Source organism: Rhinatrema bivittatum, chromosome 5 (assembly GCF_901001135.1).
Source record: "Rhinatrema bivittatum chromosome 5, aRhiBiv1.1, whole genome shotgun sequence".
Classification (NCBI taxonomy): domain Eukaryota; kingdom Metazoa; phylum Chordata; class Amphibia; order Gymnophiona; family Rhinatrematidae; genus Rhinatrema; species Rhinatrema bivittatum.
In genome coordinates, this window is record NC_042619.1 from 303360562 (window position 1) to 303379576 (window position 19015).

Sequence of the window (19015 nt, forward strand, 5' to 3'; positions counted from 1 at the left end):
AATAATATTTGGGAGGAGCCCTTACAAGAAATACAAACATCAATGAGTAAATGCTATGGGGATATGCTATGGGATTGAACTATAACAGAAACTATATACAAGTTAGTGCACAGTACCAAATCAGCAGGTACAATGGTAACTCTTGTTTCCATGCTTCCAGATTGCAGTAAGTGCATTACTCTAATCTTTCTAAGTGCTTTATGGTGAGTCAACAACTCTGCCGCTGGCATCAGCTTCGGCAGCCGAAGTTTTTCATTGAATCACTATTGGTGAATGCTGTTTCTCTGCAGACTGCAACATCATTCACTCTTTTCCTTGCACGGACAACTGCACAACCACAGTCAGTCCATGCAAGGAGCTCTAACTTCTTCATGACTCACTATACATTTCCTAACTGGGATTACTGTCACTACCATAAATCCCTTATACAACACTTCTGGACACCACAGTCACAACGACCTTCCTGTCCAGCATACAAGCAGACATTCTAAAAAAAATTTTACATGCCCCTGCGTGCATCTTCTATTGCCTCAGGCCCTCAATTTTTCATTGTCGGGCCATGGGGTTTTTTCACTATGCACTTTCCTCATAGAAAACTGCTATGGGTTACATTCAGTGACTTTCCAATATTAGTGGGTCTAAGCTGTGCAACCGCTTTGTCCCTCATCCATATTCCAGATCTAGAACCAAAACCTAGTCTGATTCTGCTCATGCTCGCATTTACTCAGGGTTGTCAAGTTTGGCCTAAAAGCTTCCCAACCCTATATGCATCTAGCCACTCCAGGCACAGTTTTCTCATAAACTTCCTGAAGCTTATAGTCATGAGTTATACCCTTATGCCTTCCAATACTGCCTCTGCAACAAATCTTTGTGCATACAGACAGACAGCATAGGGACAATGTGCTTTCTAACACATAAGCACGCATTACCTTAGCTGCCCTGCTGAGAAGCTGCGCAGCTTATCCTTGGCCCTTGCTTATTTCATGCATCCTCGGGCCACTCATCTAAGAGATTTTCTGAACGCACTAGCAGACCTTCTCCATGTAGGTTTCTATCCTCTCGAATGGTCTCCGACTACATGTGTAAAGAGAAAATCTTCTAAAGCTGAGATCAACCGAACTTGCCCTCTGCGTCTGAATCAAACCATACGGTGCACAGATTCTACTCCCTACTCATGTTTCCAATGCGTTCCCATAGATGCCTTTCTTCCATCAAGGGCCTCTTAAATATATCTCTTCTGCTGCCTCTCATAGCCAGCACTCTTCTAATGTGGAACCGGGACAGGGTTCGCTATTTCTCTAACCCTCACTCTGACCGAGACCAGTATGCTTCCCATACTTCTCAATCTATCACACCAGTAACCAATCTACCTCCTCACCAGTCAGTCCCACACCGTAGACTAACTGATGTTCTCAGGTTTCTAGTAGCGTCACAAAACCTTCCACACATAAATCCTACCATTCAAAATGGCAGGATTTACTACATTTTTTTCCACACCACTCTTTTTATTGCTCCCTCGGATTCTGCTCCCCAGACATCCTCCACATACGTACACCTCTGTTCCAATTGGTGTATCGTTGGGAGTGGGGATACCCGAATTACAGTACATCCCTTCTGAGTCAGCTTACCATGGATTATCCACTGATCAAGCCGCCTCTATTTTCACTAGTCACGGAATGGAATATATATATATATATATATATATATATATATATATATATATATATATATATATATAATGCTTATAAGTCTCATACGTTCTCCATTTGAGCCTTTGCATTCCTCTCATTTCACAGTTTGGCATGGGACATTCTTCCCTCATAAATGTCAGTTCTGCCAGCAGTGTCAATGAGTTATACACTTCTAGTTACATACTCATCTGACCCTGCATTCCTCCATCACCGAGTGGTTTTCACAAGTTCAACTCTGCCTGCCAGAGCTCCATCAGGTCTTATTCGTGGAGCTCCTCTTCGTTTCGTCTTCTTGTCATGTTTGTGCCTGAGGTCCACGTCCAGGTGTCCTGGTGTCTCATCTTGATCTTCTGCTTCCTGATGTCCCAAGTTCTTTGGTGTCCTGCTCCTGTGTCTTCATCACTCCTGAGCCTTCTGGTATCTGTCAGGCCGTGCTCGCTCAGATGACGTCCTTCCCGAGCGTGGAGTTGCCTACAGGTGGAATTTGTTCCTGTGCTCCTGAGCCGTCGTGTCCTGCCAGCCTTTGCGGAACTCCGGATGACTTATGGCTCCGTCATCGAAGTTCTGCCTCAGCTGGATTCTTCTCTGTGCTCGTCCCGTTCTCAGCGTGGTCCGTGACCAGCCTCCTTGGGCTGTGTAGGGTGCACAGTGGGACAGGGTGGTCCGCTACCAGTCTCGCGGGTGGACCGTGTAGGGCGCCCTGAGAGACAGTGCCAATGTCCTTCCTCCCTACTTCTCGTCTCATTTGGACTTCATCAAGTTCCTCGTCTCGTCCTGGATGCCATTGCATCAGTCTTGGTGTCAAGTCTATGTCTTGTTCCTGATATCGTCACATCAACCCCTGTCTGGGATGCCGTCGCATCGACCATTGGTCCGTGATGTCCTCGCATAAGCCTTGGTGTCATGTCCTCAACTACCTTGGTGTCATGTCTTGTTCCAGCCCTCAGCAGCCTTGGTGTCATGTCCTCGTCTGCAATGCCATAGCATCGATCTTGGTGTCATGCCTTCGTGTCAAGGCCCGTCTGCCCTCATCCTCAGGCCAGGCCTGCTGCTCCATGCCGATCTAAGCAGCAGGTCCAAAAGGGCTCGGAATGGTCGGAGGACCATTCAACTTCCAACATCATCTTGTTGTTGGCCTTGGGAGCTTGCAGGCCTGCAGAGGGTAAGACCGTCTGCCATAGTGGAACATGCCGTCAACCCTCGGTTCGGTCCTGGATCCGTCTGGGGTCGGGCTGAGGCCCAAGGGCACACTAAAACACCCCCCATTTCTAACAGAATGCAAGGCCTTTCATGGCCGCCACACAACAGAAACTAATCTTAAAGACAGTCTTCTTAGTAGCAATAACATTTGTAAGGCGAATTTCTGAATTGCAGGCTTGTCATGTCAATTTTTGAGATTCACTAAAAATTTGGTTATTTTGAGACTGGTCACTTCTTTTTTTTTTTTTTTTTTTACTTAAGGTAGTATTGCATATTAATCAACGTCTTGTTCTTCCTAACTTTAACAAGAAAGAATGTAAGGAAGATTTAGAATCATTAAAGTATCAGGCTGTTAAGAGATGTTTAAAAGTTTACTTCAAAAGAACTAAGGATTTTCATAAATCTGAAAGGCTGTTATTTTCTATTGTACATTAACAGGCCGATACAGTACAGTGCGCTCCAACAGAGTGCACTGTTAACCCACGTTTGGACGCACGTTTTTGACGCGCGTCCAACCCCCCCGAAACTAATAGCACCCGCAACATGCAAATGCAATGCTTTTCTGTACACCCTCTGGCTTAATATCATGGCGATATTAAGTCGGAGGTCCCAAAAGTTTAAAATAATCAAAAATACAAAAAAAAAAAATTTTAAATCGGCTCGCGGGTTGAAAACCAGATGCTCAATTTTGCCGGCATCCGGTTTCTGAACCCGTGGCTATCAGCAGGTTTGAGAACCAATGCCGGCAAAATTGAGCGTCTGCTGTCAAACCCGGTGACAGCCGCTGCTCCTGTCCAAAAAGAGGCGCTAGGGATACGCTAGTGTCCCTAGCGCCTCTTTTTACCACGGGACCTAATTTGAATAAATTTTTTTTCTGATTCGCGCACGCGGGAGAGCTTGCCCGCTCTCCCGCAATTTTTACTGTATCGGCCTGTAAGAAAGGGAGAATCAGCTTCAAAGGCTTCGATTGCTAGATGGTTAAAGAATGCTATTTCTTTGGCTTATTTACTGCAGGGTAAACTTGAGCCTAAAATTGATTAAGGCTCATTCAACACAAGCACAGGTGTCATCATGGGCCGAAAGATTAGCATTAGGATCCAGTAGAGCAGAGCTTTCCAAAGTGTGTGTCGGGACACATTAGTGTGTCGCCTGTAGTGTGGAGGTGTGTCGCCCGGTCCACAGGGCCGGCGGAAGCAGGGAACTATAGCAGGAAGATCGGCGGGCAGTGGTGGAGCTTACATCACCACGGCCCGAAGAAAAGGGTCACGTTCACTCCTCCTCCTTCCTGCCTGTGCAGCCCTGGAAGAAAAACGTTGCCGGAGCCGCGTGGGCAGGAAGGAGGAGGAGCATCTGCTGCATACAGAAGAAGAGCAGCATTAATGGGCCGTTGCGGATCCCACATCGCGACAGCCCGAGAAGAGGAGGAAACCCGATAGCAGGGCCACTGCGGATCCCACGTCGCGGCAGCCCGAGAAGAGGAGGAAACCCGATAGCAGGGCCGCTGCAGATCCCATATCACGGCCAGGGAAGATCAGGGCCTCTGAAGAGCCCATCCTTTGGCAACCCGTGCAGAGGGACAGCATGTGCCAGTGAGAGCCTGTGCTTGAGCAAGAGAGCATGTAGGAGTGAGAGAGCCTGTGTGTGTGAGAGTGAGACAGCATGTGCACGAGAGAGACTGTATGTTTGTATGTATGAGAGAGAGGCATGTGAGAGTGAGAGCTGTGGATGTGTGAGACTGCATGTGAGTGAGAGCCTGTGTGTGTGAGAATGTGTGAGATAGCTTGTGAGAATGAGAACCTGATTGTGTGTTTGAGGGAAGACAGATGGAGAGAAAAGAAATAGAAAAAAAGACCCTGTAAAAGGAATTGGCAAAAAAACAAGAAAGGAAAGGTGGAAAAAAAAGCCTGTGACCGATTAGAAAACTAAGATCAGAAGCAAAGGTAAAAAAAATAAATTACTTTTTAGTGATTGGCGCACATAATCTTTGGGAATGTGCAAGAGTAGCACTTTCTCTATGCCGATCTCACAATGTACGAGATCAGCATGGAGGAAGTGGAAGCCTGCAAATATTTATTATGAGATAGGTTGTGTTGTGAAACATTTTATTTATGTATATATTTAAGGAAACATACATAAATTGTTGAAATACATTTTGTTCGTTTAACCTTTAACTTCTGGTTTGCTGGTAGACTGAATTACTGTGTCACGAAATTATGTTTGTCTAAAAAGTGTGTCACCAACATGAAAAGTTTGGAAAGCTCTGCAGTAGAGATTTGTAAAGCAGCCACATGGACTTCTTTGGAGCCTTTTGCAAGGCATTATAGGATGAATCTTCTCGCTAGACAAGATGCCATTTTTGGTTCTTCAGTCTTAAAGGCGGGATTGTCATCCACCCACCCTTAAATGGGTTTTGGTATTTCCCATTGGTTTGGAACTGGTGCAACAGAAGGAAGAGGAAGGAGAAATTGTCTTACCTGTTAATTTCCTTTCCTTTACTTCTGCTACACAAGTTCAGAACCCCTCCAATTTTATATATATATATATATATATATATATGGAACTCATTTGTGAATCCACTGGTGCCTCTACACAAACCATACATTAGAGATTCCACCCACTTCATTAAAACAGTTGATGAGTCTTTGGGGTGTGCCAGAATGGAGTGGTTGGTGATAGCAGATATAACAGCACTGTATTCTAATATTCCACATCAGCAGCCTTATAGATTATCAAAGAGTCATTACAGAAAACTGATTTATCAGCTGGCCATCAACTATTTTTGACAGATTTGGCGGCTATAGCCCTAACAAAAAAACTTTTTTCAATTCCAGAACAGTTTATTCCATCAAATTAAAGGCACAGCAGTGGGGGCCACCATGGCCCCTTCGATGGCATGCCTTTATGTATCGAAATTTGAGGAAATGCATGTTTATACCTCTTCTTTTTGGCAGCAGATTGGGTTGTGGGTCAGATTCATTGATGACCTTTTTTTCATTTGGACTTTTCGTTCGAACATCTTCTAGAGTTTGAATGGTGGCTGAACCAGCAGGATGCAAATCTGCAGTTTCCATTTTGCAAAAGTCAACAAAAAATTTATTTTTGGACATGATTGTTTACAAACAGGAAGATAAATTACAAACTCTTATTTACCACAAAGAAACAGACAGAAATTCACTTTTATCATTTCAAAGCCACCACCCAACACAATTCAAAGAGAACATCCCAATGGGCCAATTCCTCCACCTCTGGTGGATATGCTCCTCAAAGGAAGAATACATCACTGAAGTAGACAACATGAAGAACAGATTTTTACAGAGAGGTTACCCTCACCAAATTATCAAACAACTATTACATGCCAATAGAGAGTGGCTACTACAACCATCACAGAAAGAACCCACACATAGAATGGCACGTTATTACCTTATTCCACCTGTACACGGAAGTCCAAAAAATCATTAAAAAACATTGGAATGTACTATCTTTTTCAGGAGACCCCTATTTTTGCGAATCTAAGAGGTCAGAATCTACAGGATATGCTTATAAATACGGCCAGAGACAGACCCAGATCCAGTTTGACATCTAGGGGTCAGTTAATCTGTGGCAAATATGTTCATGTGCAGTCACGCAATGCAGATCCAACACTTTTCTTTACCCAGTAGCACCAGAACCCATTACCTTTGTGGACATTATACATGCAACTCCAAGCAGGTAATCTGTGCAATAGTATGCCCTTGCAATAAAATGTACATTGGGCCACACCAAGAGAGCTATAAAAATCAAAATGCATCCATGGCAGGAAAATGGAAGCCCAGATAGTTCAACACTGGACTGAGCACAATCATTCTCTCCAAGATTTTAAAAATTTTTTTTATCATACAGCAACTCAATTTGACAAGAGGGGACAGTATTTCCCTTCAGTTACAAAGAAGAGAACAAAGATACATCTACCAATAGGACACAGCTTACCCTAAAGGTTTGAATAAAGCCATTGAATGGGAGGCATTTTTTTTAAATAAGTCTGCTCTTTACAGTAACCCTTAAGTACAACAAAGTCCCCATTCATCACCATTACACTTAAAGTGCTAACTCATTTGCTGGCTCGTTATCACCACATTGAAACAGTATAGCTGGCTGGGGAAATATTCTTGCCTGCAAACAAGAAAAGATTCTTAGAACATAGGAAAACCAAATCAGCATAACTAGAAATGTACAATGGAAGGCAGTACTCTTAAGAATTTCTGTGGTTGTAGCTCTCTACAGGGGTCAAGAAAGCTTTATGCAACTTGATCTTGAGGAGCCCTGTGTCTGAAGCTCTCCACAGGGGGTCAGTAAAGTTCTATACAAATGACCACCAGATTCCTTGTTTAAACTCTAGCCATGCATCCAAGCTAGGTATAGCTTTGGTAGACAGATGAAGAACAGCCTATTTAATGTACTGAGGAGTTAGTGCAACACCGTGGCTGCCAATAAGAGGTGAAAGACATAGTTTATGATCTTGTACTTTAAACATTTACCAGGTCTGATTAGAGTTCAATCAAGCAGGGGTTTCAGAATTAACAAATCAATATACATTTTTGTTTTCAGACATTGAAAGTTCACAGATTATTATGCTGCATTTAGCAACAGTTGAAGTCTTCAGACACTGAATTGTCAAATCAACAGATAAAGGTTAGACAAATGTTTGCTTAAAAAGATTGGTTTGAAAAATCTTTTATACAACAATAACCAGATACGGGCATTAATACCAATATTGTGTACAACGTAATTTTTCTAGTAGAATCAACAATAAGAGATTGAGTTCTCTTCATTAAATACAGTCCATAATATCAACACAAGAATAGTTATGAACAATATTTTCCCCTGAGAAAGCCTGGACGGCGAACAGAGGCTTTTGTAGGGACAGAGAGAATACAGGATATAGCAGAGACTACAGAAACATCACTGGAACCACCTTCCTGTGAAACAATTACAAAGTGTCCTTTCCTGTGGACTGTGATTCGACTGTATCCCCTTTTTAATGAAGGTATCTTCCATGTGAGTCATTTGCAATTCACAAAGTATCTTTTTTGAAGTCCAGCTCTATTGCAAGGGTGTCATTGTTTCATTATAAGCACTCTGTATATATTTTGACAATGTTTTATGTCGATATCTATACATGTTCATTGTAATTCCTCCTTTATTTGAGTTAATTGTAAACCGGCGTGATGTGCCATACGAACGTCGGTATATTAAAAGTTGTTAAATAAATAAATAAATGTTATAAATGCATAACACTACAAAGAGTTTAGAAGCAGTGTGAATGAGGAATGATTGACTAGGACAATTGATAAATGTGTACTGTGCCAATTTTATTTTGTTATTTTTTTTTAATAGTTTTGATATTCTTTGCCATTGTGTAATAAAGCTTGCAACATTAAGCAACTTTCAAAGCATTGAAAACATTAGTGATGTTACCCTATTTTAGGTATCCACATATTTTTATTTTATTTAAGTGTAGATCCAATATACTATATGGAAAGAATGAGAGAGAAAATATCAGATTAGATATTTTCATATTTGCTGTGTTTTGCAAAGAGAGATTGACTTTCCTTTAAAAAAAATTTCTTTAAAAGAGAAATGTTAAAGTAAGCATAACTGGGTTAGGCTGTGACAATGCAAGGTAGGACTTGCAAAAAAAATTTTAGTTTGACTTTTTTTTTTTTTTACTGATACTTGTTTATTCATTGTTAGTTTTTTTTTATAGTTGTTTTTGTAGCTTTGACAATAGTAAACTGGCTGAATTAGTTCTAGATATGACATATAAGCTGGTGATGTCATTAAAATAAAAAATAGAACTGTGCCTCCATGTGTGCTGGATGAGAGGATAACCCATAGGTTCTGGACTGGTGTAGTAGAAATAAAGGAAAGGAAATTAACAGGTAAAACATAATTTCTCCTTTCTGCACTCAGAACTCGGGCAATTTCATAACCAGCCGTTTACCTGCATAAATTTGTGTTTTTATGCCCATGAAAAGCTTTGAAAATTGCCCTCATGGTTCCAAGTTGCAGCAGCTTCCATCATTCTTCACTTACAACAGGAAAAGCTTGGGGTTTACACTGGGTTTTCTAAAATATAAGGAGGAGAAATCCCTAAAAGCCTTAGGTGAAAGGAAGTCAAAGCAAGTGAACCTAAAAAAAAAAGGAATTAATTAAACCACAAATGGATAAGAAAAAAAGGAATCTCATGAGTTAGTGGATACGATTTACTTGATTTTATATCATTTTGCAGGCATTTTTTAAAATTCCATATGGGATCCTATTTTTTTTCTGAATCAATTGTTGTTTAATGATTGATTTTATTTTTGTTTTGTTGGGGGGGGGGGGGGATTTAATTTCAGATTCATGCTTATTGGGGAAACTGCCTTAAATAAAAATGAGAGATGTATAATGCCAGGTCTGTGAGATGCTTGATTTCTATGTCTCTTGACACCCAAGGAGCACAGCATGAATTAAAATGTGATTATGAGGGTGAGGTCTAGACTTTTGACTTCCTAGAGTAGTGTTCCCAACCAGTGTGCCTTTAGACCTGATCAGGTTTGTCACAGAAAAGTCACCACTGCTTGATGTTCAGATCCAGGCCAGCACCTGAGCTGCAAAAAGTGACGGCAGCTGTGGCTTTTAAACATGTAGGCATGCTTTCTGAGAACATGTTTAATCAGAGGTTCTCAACCTTTTTCCCATTGTGACACACCTGACAGGCCACGCTCACACGTGTGACACACTGCTCATTACAATTCACGGCGGAAATAAAAAATAAAGGTCCGGTAATTATTTTTATTGTTTAAAATGACACAAGGAAAAGATACGTATTCTGTTTGAACAGAAATTGCATAAATATTAAACATCCCACCACAAAACAGCACCAATTTCCAGCACCTTACCTAAGAAAAGGCAACACTGAAATATTACACCAGGCCTTAAGACACCAATACATCTCCTATTAGGAAAACAGACCAAGTCAGGCTGCTATAGAGCTCTACACAGAAAATACACGCCAGCAGAAAACCTCACCTAAATCACATGTGCTGACCCTCACCTAACAAAGAATAAAGACCAAAATGCATAACTAGAAGCATGCAGACAAAACTGAATTGGAAACTGCAACAAGCCAAAGTCTCTGTATGCAGTGTAATAAAGGAAAAAAGAAACATCACCCATCCTTATAAAACAAATCAAGAAATATAAAATCATCAGCAGTAAAACTATACTAATAAAAAGAACAGATTATTTTAAAACAGCTGATGAGTGATCCAATAATTAAAAACTCATAAAAAATTTCTAGATACCAATAAAATATTTCAAAATAGCAGACACAAAGACCTAGTAATGAAAAATAAGGATACAAAAATTGTTTTGCTCTGCATACCTGGGAACATTTGATATCCAGGTGTCCTGAGATTGTTTTGAATTTGCAGGAGGAGGGGTGGTTTGCTTGGAACTTTCTCCTCTCTCTCAGTCACATACCAGCGCTCTCTCTCACACTGGCTCTCAATGACACACCTGTACACACATGCTCTCAGTCACTCACATATACACATGCTTTTTCTCTTACTTATATAGGCTCTTAATTACACATTTACACACATGATGTCTATCTTCAGGCTTACACACACAGGCTTTCAATCACACACATACATGCTGTCTTTTTCTCTCACACACAGACTTTAAAACAGACTCTCATTCACATGCTTACAAACATGCTCTCTCTCTCTCATTTACACATAGGCTCTCAATCACATACTCACATGCTCCCTCACCTAAACCAGCTCTCAATCACACACAGACACACATGTTCTCTTTTTCTCTCATTTACACACAGGCTTTCAATCACATACTGACATGCTCTCTCACCTAAACCAGCTCTCAATCACACACAGACACACATGCTCTCTCTCTTACTTATACACACAGGCTCTTAATCATACATAGGCATGATCTCTCTCACACACAAAGGATCTCAATCATACACACATACTCTTTCACACAAACAGGTTTTCAATCACAAACTTACACATACAGGTTCCCAATTGTAAACTTACATTCATGCTCTCTCTCTCACAGGCAGGCTCTCAATCACAGACATACTCTCTTTCACATATACAGGCTCTCACTCACACACACACACACACACACACACACAGGATCTCAAACACACATGCTTCTCATTCACTCTCTCCCCCCCCCCCCCCCCCCCCGGAACTAGCAGCCACAGCAGCCTCCTCCCAACCCTAACCTCCTTCATTTTCAGCCCTCGCGGAGGAGGAGTCCCATCGGCCGCGGGGGTTGACGCGCTTCTTCATTTTCCTCCAAGCCGCGCTGCACATTCTTCAGACCGCGCCTCTCTTCTGTTCTTCGGGCCGATTCTGACCACACTAGCATGGTCTCTTCTTCCCGTGCACGCACCTGATGCTCACCACTTCCTCTTCCGGGCCATGGGGGGGGGGGGGCAGGAAGAAGAGACCATGCTGGTGCCGCTGACTCCAGCTGTTCTGCTGCGTTCCGCCCGGGCTGACAGCATTTTAAGCCCGGGCGGAGGCGGACCGGGGATCAGCTGGGTCAGCGGGGGACTGGGAAGTTTGGTGACACACCTGTGTGTTCTTGGCAACACACTGGTGTGTCGCGACACACTGGTTGAGAACTACTGTGTTTAATCATGCATGTCTCTTCCTAGTTAAAACAGGAGCCCTGGAGTGGGTAATTAATGGGCAGCATGCAGGGCATGGCTAGCTGGGCCCGGCTTTGTCCAATACATACATGGGTAGATTTAAAAAATGCTGCATGTGCCCATAAACATGTGTATCTCACCGTGCGCAACAATATGCACTATTTTATAAACTATACATGTATGTTATAAAATACTATTCATGTGTGCAGCTCTGCAGAGAGAGAGAGAGATTCGTTATAGGCATAGACACTTTGATTTGGGGCAAGTTTCGGGAGGTGGGTTGGGGTTAGGGAGGGGTGGTGTTACAGACCCATTCAGAGGTATTCATTGTAAAATTGACATCATTAAATAATTTTAGACCTTATAAGTGATAAAAAGGAGTTGATTTGTAGACTGCAGTCTCTGCTAGCTGCATTGTATAAATCTACCTCACATTGTGCACAATGTCTCTTCCTTTGAGTTCTCCCAGCTTCTGTCCTATCCCCAGGTTGAGTGAGATGAGAGTGTGCACTGAGCACTGGATGTGACTCTCTCAGTAATCTGAGAAAATCCAAGACTTCCAACAAAAGAATGAGCAGAAAAAAACTCTGTTTAATACTGGGGAAAGAGGAGAAACAGGGACTATAGCAGCAGAAATCACAGTAGCCTGCCACCAGGCTAGAAATGAAACCTGACCAGTGAAAATATGGACCAGACCAAAACCTGAGACATGTCCCTGAAGCTATACTTTCCATAACCTGTACCTTTATTTGATTTTTTACCATTTTGTAATTCCCTTCTTTTCTATGCATTTTTTTTTATTATTCTGTATGTTATTTTGATAGCACATGTAAAATTATCTTGCCAATAAAGTTATTAGAATGTTGCATTTTGAGTAGCAGCAGTGAAGGAGCTGTGGCTTCAGCCAAGATAACTGACTGAGCAAGCTGCCCGCACCACACCAACATCTGCCTGATCCTGCACTTGCAGAGAGGGAGCTGGTCCATCATAATGGATTCATGTGCATCTTTGCCCCTCCTCTCCCTTTGTTTTAAAATTTGGAAGAGAGACTGGTGGGGATTTTGGTGTTTCCCTAGCTCTTCTTATGGCCATATGAGTTCCTCCATAACCCCACTGCCTGCTTCACACAAGTTGGTATACCACTCAACAGTTTTGTTCATGTAGATGTGCCTTAGGCATGAAAAGGTTGGGAAATACTGTCCTAGAGGGTGCATTTTGAAGCTAAATAAATTCTTCATCTGCTGGTACCACAAACATAGAAGCATGGCTGCTTCATGCCATAGAGGATGGATTCTTGGTTTCCAAGCCTGGAAACTGGTCTTTTTCCTCATTACTACAAAGATGCCAGTTCTTGAGCTTACTTTTCCTCCTCAGACATGACATGAAAGAATATCCCAAGTAGGAAAAATAAACTTTTTTAAGCCTTTAAAACATAATGTAACAGAGGAAGGGGGCCATGTTTCCATTACAGTTACTACACTGAAGCCTGGTAAAAAAAATATGAGGAGCGCACAGTCTAATTCGTCGTTGTGCACACATTTTTTATGCAAAAACTTTACTGCAGATTGAGCAAGGAGTTATGAAGTAAAATGTAAGACTCGACACACACGTGCACGCATTTGCTGTGTCGCGCACATGGAGGTACCAATTTTATAATGTGTGTATATGCACATGCGTTATAAAATCTATCTACATGCGCACACGATTTTATACTGATGCATGCGCACACAAATGCCATCTCAGGCGCATAAGTGGGGGGATTTCAGTAGGTACGCATGGCGAAGCAATGAAGGGTAGATTTTATAATGTGCGCGCATGCATGCTGGATTTTATAATCCGTGCTTGTATGTGTGAGTGTTGCGTGCAAGGAAGGAGAAATTATACAACCTCCACACAGTGATGCATTCGGACCATCCCCAGTTCCCTCCCAGTCCGCTCCAATTAAGGAGCGGACTGGGAGGGAATTTCACTACCCCGCTACCTAACCTTCCTTCCCCTTCCCCTTCCCTTCCCTCCCCACCCCCTAAACTCTACCTATTTTTTTTTGTGGGGGGGGGATTTATTACTTCAGGGCCCGACCTGAAGTAAGTTGCACGCACCAAGAGCCGAGTCTTCAGGACAGCGAGCAATGGCGCTGTCCTGGCCTGCCCTCGCCCCTCCCCACCCAGAACACATCCCCCGGCCCGCCTCTTCGAAGAAGCCTGGCACTTATGCGTGTACAGGCGTTTACGTGCATGGCCGGGCCCCTTTGAAGATTTGCCTGGGGTGCGCAAGGCCTGACCATGCGCGCAAACGCTGGAATGTACGCGCGTAAGGCTTTTAAAATCTGCCATTAAGCCTTTTTCTCAGTTCACCCCAGTAAAGGAGGGGACTTACACGCTGTCCATAGCAGAAGTAAAGTTACACGGTAGGGGACGCTGGTGCGCGCTTGTGCGTGTAACTATTTATGCACTGACTTCATGGTTCAGTCCAGGCCTGCCCATGTCCTGCCCACACCCCACCCAGACTATGCCCCTCATGCCACTCTTTTTAAGAAAACGTTTTTTATGCGTGAACCTATGTGGGTTTTAAAATCCACGCTGCATGCACCAGGCTGAGTCAAGCACATATTTCCTGGCTTTGGCACGCATAGGGCTTTTAAAATCGAGCAGTATTTGCATTAAAAAATCTGCCTACAGCAATATGCACTTGTTATTGCCCTTGCTTGGAAATTCCATACTAATGATGGCATTAGCTATTATCTCTTAGTGTAGAGAAGTGCACTGGCTTGCTTTGTGTTTTCATAGTGCTGGAAACATAATGCCTAGTTGTTATGCTCAGGCTTGTGGACCCTTGGGCCGACGAGGGGATGTTACACCTTGCGGAGGATCCGTAGGTTCTCTCGTCGGGTGGCGAGGCAGGACAGAGGAGGAGAGCAGCTGACCCTTGGTACTGAAGACAGGAGCTACTGTGGAGTCAGACGAGGAGGTGAGCAGATGGACGGTCTTCACCACTGGTGGTCTGCGGTCCCCCCGGGAGGAGCCCGTAGGGACCCGACCGCTGGGACTTAGGTGGACCTAGAGAAGTCAGGGTATCGGTGCAAAGGCCAACTGGCCAAGGGGGTTAACCCCGCCTGTACAGTCAGGGTTCAAACAGTGAGTCAGGGTCAGACAGGCCATCAGGTTTCTTTTTTCTTTTCTTCCCCCAGAGAAATACACAGTATGGAAGCAGGGAAGATGGAGCAAATGATACAGATCCATGCTACAGGGCAGCAGCAATCGCAAATGCCCTACAAACTCAAATTGATCAACAGCAAGCACTGCAAGAACAAGTTATGCAGCAAAATACAGTGCTAACTCAGGTAGCACAGGTTGTATAGACCGCTGTGACCAGGTACTTCCCTTGTCATCAGCTGAGGTAACAAAAACTCGACATGTATCCAATGTCTAGAGTGAATGAGGTGACTGAACATCTGGAATCAGTCCAGTTTGTTTCTACCCTGGATCTTACAAAAGGGTATTGGTAGGTCTCTCACAGCAACGATGAAGGAGAAGACTGTGTTCTCAATGCCAGGTGAACTGTTCCAGTTCACAATCCTCCCTTTTGGACTCCATGATGGCCCGCAACGTTTCAACGCTTGGTCAACCACCTGCTCTGCCCAATCAAGGGTATGCGGAGACCTATTTGGATGACATTATGGTGTACAGCCCAGATTGGAAGACACATCTAAGCCAACTCCAGTCTGTATACCTTATCCTCCTCACTAAGGTACTGATCAGCTGAGTCTTGCAAATACTCCATATTCTGAGCCCTCTTTTCTGTGCCATTTTCTCTACTCCAGAAAGATTAGCCCACTGTCAGCGGCTGTTCTTTTTGGTGGTAAAAGCCCCTCTTGCAATTATCAGGCCATAGGGGTTTCCTATTAGCACATTTTCTTCTGTTGCTATCCCCTCTGGGTCCATCTGAAGTCCCTCCTGTAATCCTTGGGATATTATCCAAAGATCTTTTTGCAAGTCCTGGACCACTTCATCCAATTGGGATATCGTGGGCATTACTACTTTTCCTGGTTTAGCCATTTTCCACATTCGAGGTCTTATCTCTTCTCCCATTTTGGTAATGCAGGCTCAAAGAGTCTGCCCCAAATGTTCAGCTCTTCTGACAAGGTCCATCTGTCATGCTTTAGCCACTTGTGACTGCACCGGAAAAGCAATCCTTTCCATTCTATTTCCCACTCCAGGAATCCTCAATCTCACGTTACGAACAGTTCATGGTCTTTCTATTTGTGGTGAAATGCTGTTTTGTGGGGGCCACCTCTCGATGGGAACACTGAGCTATGAAATGTCCCAGACCTCTGCACCAGAGACAGCAGGATCGGAGTCATAGTTGATGTCTTCAAGTCTCCTCCCCCCCCCCCCCCCCCCCATGAGCCTGGTTCCCAGGAGGGAGCAGTGCAAGTTTTCATAGGCTCTTGAGTATCTTCTTCATCAACCACAGGCAAAGAGTTCAGAAGAGGGGAATGTGACCATCCCAGCTGGAGAAGAGCACCTCTGCTGCTCTGCCTCTAAGCCTGTTGTTATGTTTTAACTTGGTTTGTGGGCCCTTGAGTTGTGGAGAGAGCTGACTCCACCCACAGGGAGGAGCCCTGTGAGGACTCTCCACGACAGACAAGGGTCTCAGTAGTGATGGACACAGGAGTCAGAGAATATTTATTATACAGCAAAGAGAAACCCAAGGAACGGTTTGCAAACTCAGTCCTGGAATTAGAAGACCTGGGATGGATTCTCTAGTAGTGGTTCGCAGGGCGGGGTAACCCGGGAATCCTTGCTTCTTGATAGGCCTTGTGCGTGGTAGCTCCGGTAATGGTCCGCAGCGCAGGGTAGGCCGGAGGCAGATGTGGGTAACTGGTACAAGACAGCGTGAATCCGGTAGTGGTCCGCAGAGTGGGGTAACCCGAGGATCCACACAGCAAGACAGATGTGGTAATGTAGAGTAGGTCTTACTCACTATGCAGTAGAGAATTCATAGTAGCAGCAGCAGAGACCCGATGTAGGAGAAACTCACTTAGCTGGTGAAGGTGAGACAGGCAGATGAGGCTCTCCGAAGAGCGGATAGCCCTGAGTGCAGCAAGGCCCCCGAGGAGTGGGTACCTGAGTCACTCAGTCTGGAACGCAGGAACAGTGATGTGAAGCATCTCAGAGTAAAGGAATAAGCAAGATGAAAGCCTTGCTAACTCATAGGTAGGAAAGTCTGGTAGGTTTAAATACACATAGGCAGTGACGTCAAGCGGAGGGGACGCCCCCGAGGTTCCCGCCATGACATGCATAAGAAGGCGGCAGGCACGCACGCGCGCATGCCCTAGGTCACACCAGATTCAAGATGGTGACCAGGATCGCCCTCGCCGTCTGGGGAACACCAGGGAGGTCGGCGTGCAGAGGAAGAGGTGGCCATCTTAGCCAGAATCAGAGCTACTGGGCAAATTGAGGTAAACAGCAAAGGTCGCAGCAATCTGCGACCGACGGGCGCAACATCTGTAAAGAAGTGCTTCACTGCTTGACTGTCCCCCACAAATTAAGCCCTGAGTATTTCCCTGTCCTTAGAGGGTTTACAATCTAAAGGGGTCATTTAATAAATTGCATTAGGCAAACGCCTTAATGCAGTGTTATGTTTGAACCTGGTTTGTAGACCCTTGAGTCATGGAGAGAGCTGACTCCACCCACAGGGAGGAGCCCTATGGGGACTCTCCACGACAGGCGGGGTCTCAGCAGTGATGGACACAGGAGTCAGAGAATATTTATTATACAGCAAAGAGAAACCCAAGGAGCGGGTTTGTAAACTCAGTCCTGGAGTAGGAAGACTTGGGATGGATTCTCCGGTAGTGGTCTGCAGAGTGGGGTAACCCGGGAGTACTTGCTTCTGGCAGGCCTTGTGCGAGGTAGCTCCGGTAGTGGTCCGCAGAGCGGGGTAGACCGGAGATAGATGTTGGTAACTGGCACAAGACAGCGTGGATCCGGTAGTGGTCCACAGAGCGGGGTAACCCGAGGATCCACACAGCAAGATGGAAGCAGTAGTGTAGAGCAAGTCTTGTACTCACTCCGTGATGTTGCAGTAGAGAATACGTAGTAGCAGCAGCGGAAACCCGAAGCAGGAACAGTGAAGGATCGTCCGAGAACAGCGAGAGGAACTCACTTAGCTGGAGATGGTGAGACAGTAGATAAGGCTCTCGAGGAGCGGATAGCCCTGAGTGCAGCAAGGCCCCTGAGGAGCGGGTACCTGAGTCATTCAGTCTGAAATGCAGGAACAGTGAGGCGAAGCATCTCAGAGGAAGGAATTGAGCAAGATGGAATCCTTGCTAACTCGTAGGTAGGAAAGTCAGGTAGGCTTAAATACATGTAGGCAGTGACGTCATGCAGAGGGGATGCACCCGAGGTTCCCGCCATGACGTGCACAAGAAGGAGGCAGGCGTGCGCGTGCCCTAGGTCACACCAGATTCAAGATGGCGACCGGGATTGCCCATGCCGTCCCGGGAATGCCAGGGAGATCGGCGTGCAGAGGCAGAGGTGGCCATCTTAGCCAGAATCGGAGCTACTAGGTAAATTGAGGTGAGCAGCAAAGGTCGCAGCCGTCTCGACCGAAGGGCGCAACATACAGCAATAACCTGCTGTATTGCAGAAATGGTAATGAGCTATTTTCCATGCAAATCAGCTGTATTAGATGATTTCATGTTAATAAAATAATGCAGTTTACCACAAAAATTAGCTACAACTCAAGAATTATAGCTAACTTTCCCCAGCAGCATTGGGATGCTAACCTGTGTTCCAATGTGTTGTGTTGGAGGTGGACCATTGGGCCAAGGTGGGGTTGATGCAACCTGTAGTTAGGGACCTACGGGTCCCCACTGTCGGCAGGTGGAGTGGGCTGATAGACAGAGGCCGCTGGAGCTTCACCTATGCCAGCCCTTGTTCCCCGCGGTTTGAGCCTCTGGGTGCCGTGGCCGGCAGGACTTAGGTGGACCTCTGTGTGTAGTTGAGGTGAGAGTTGGTTCAGCCCAGAGACAGCAGATGAGAGATGGTACAGTCTTACTCTGGACAGGGTAGTGTCCTGGAAACTTGAGCGTGTTGCGTCCGTTGGTCGCAGATGGCTACGACTGCTCTGCCTTACCTCTTTTCTTCCTTTTTCTCTCTCCTTGGGCAAGATGGCTGCCTCCGGTGCCGAGTGCCGAGGGTCTCGGCGTTTCCAATCTAGCATGGGCATTCCAGTCTGCCATGCTCACTCCTGTGGCCTCCTAGGGCATGAGCGCGCACACCTCCTATGCTCAAATACATATCATGGCAGGAACCTCAGGGGCGGCCCCACCGCATGACATCAATACCTCCGGGTATATCTAGCCTCCGCTTCCGCTACCACCTTGAGTTGGCAAGGACTTCGGTTTAGCTACTCTGAC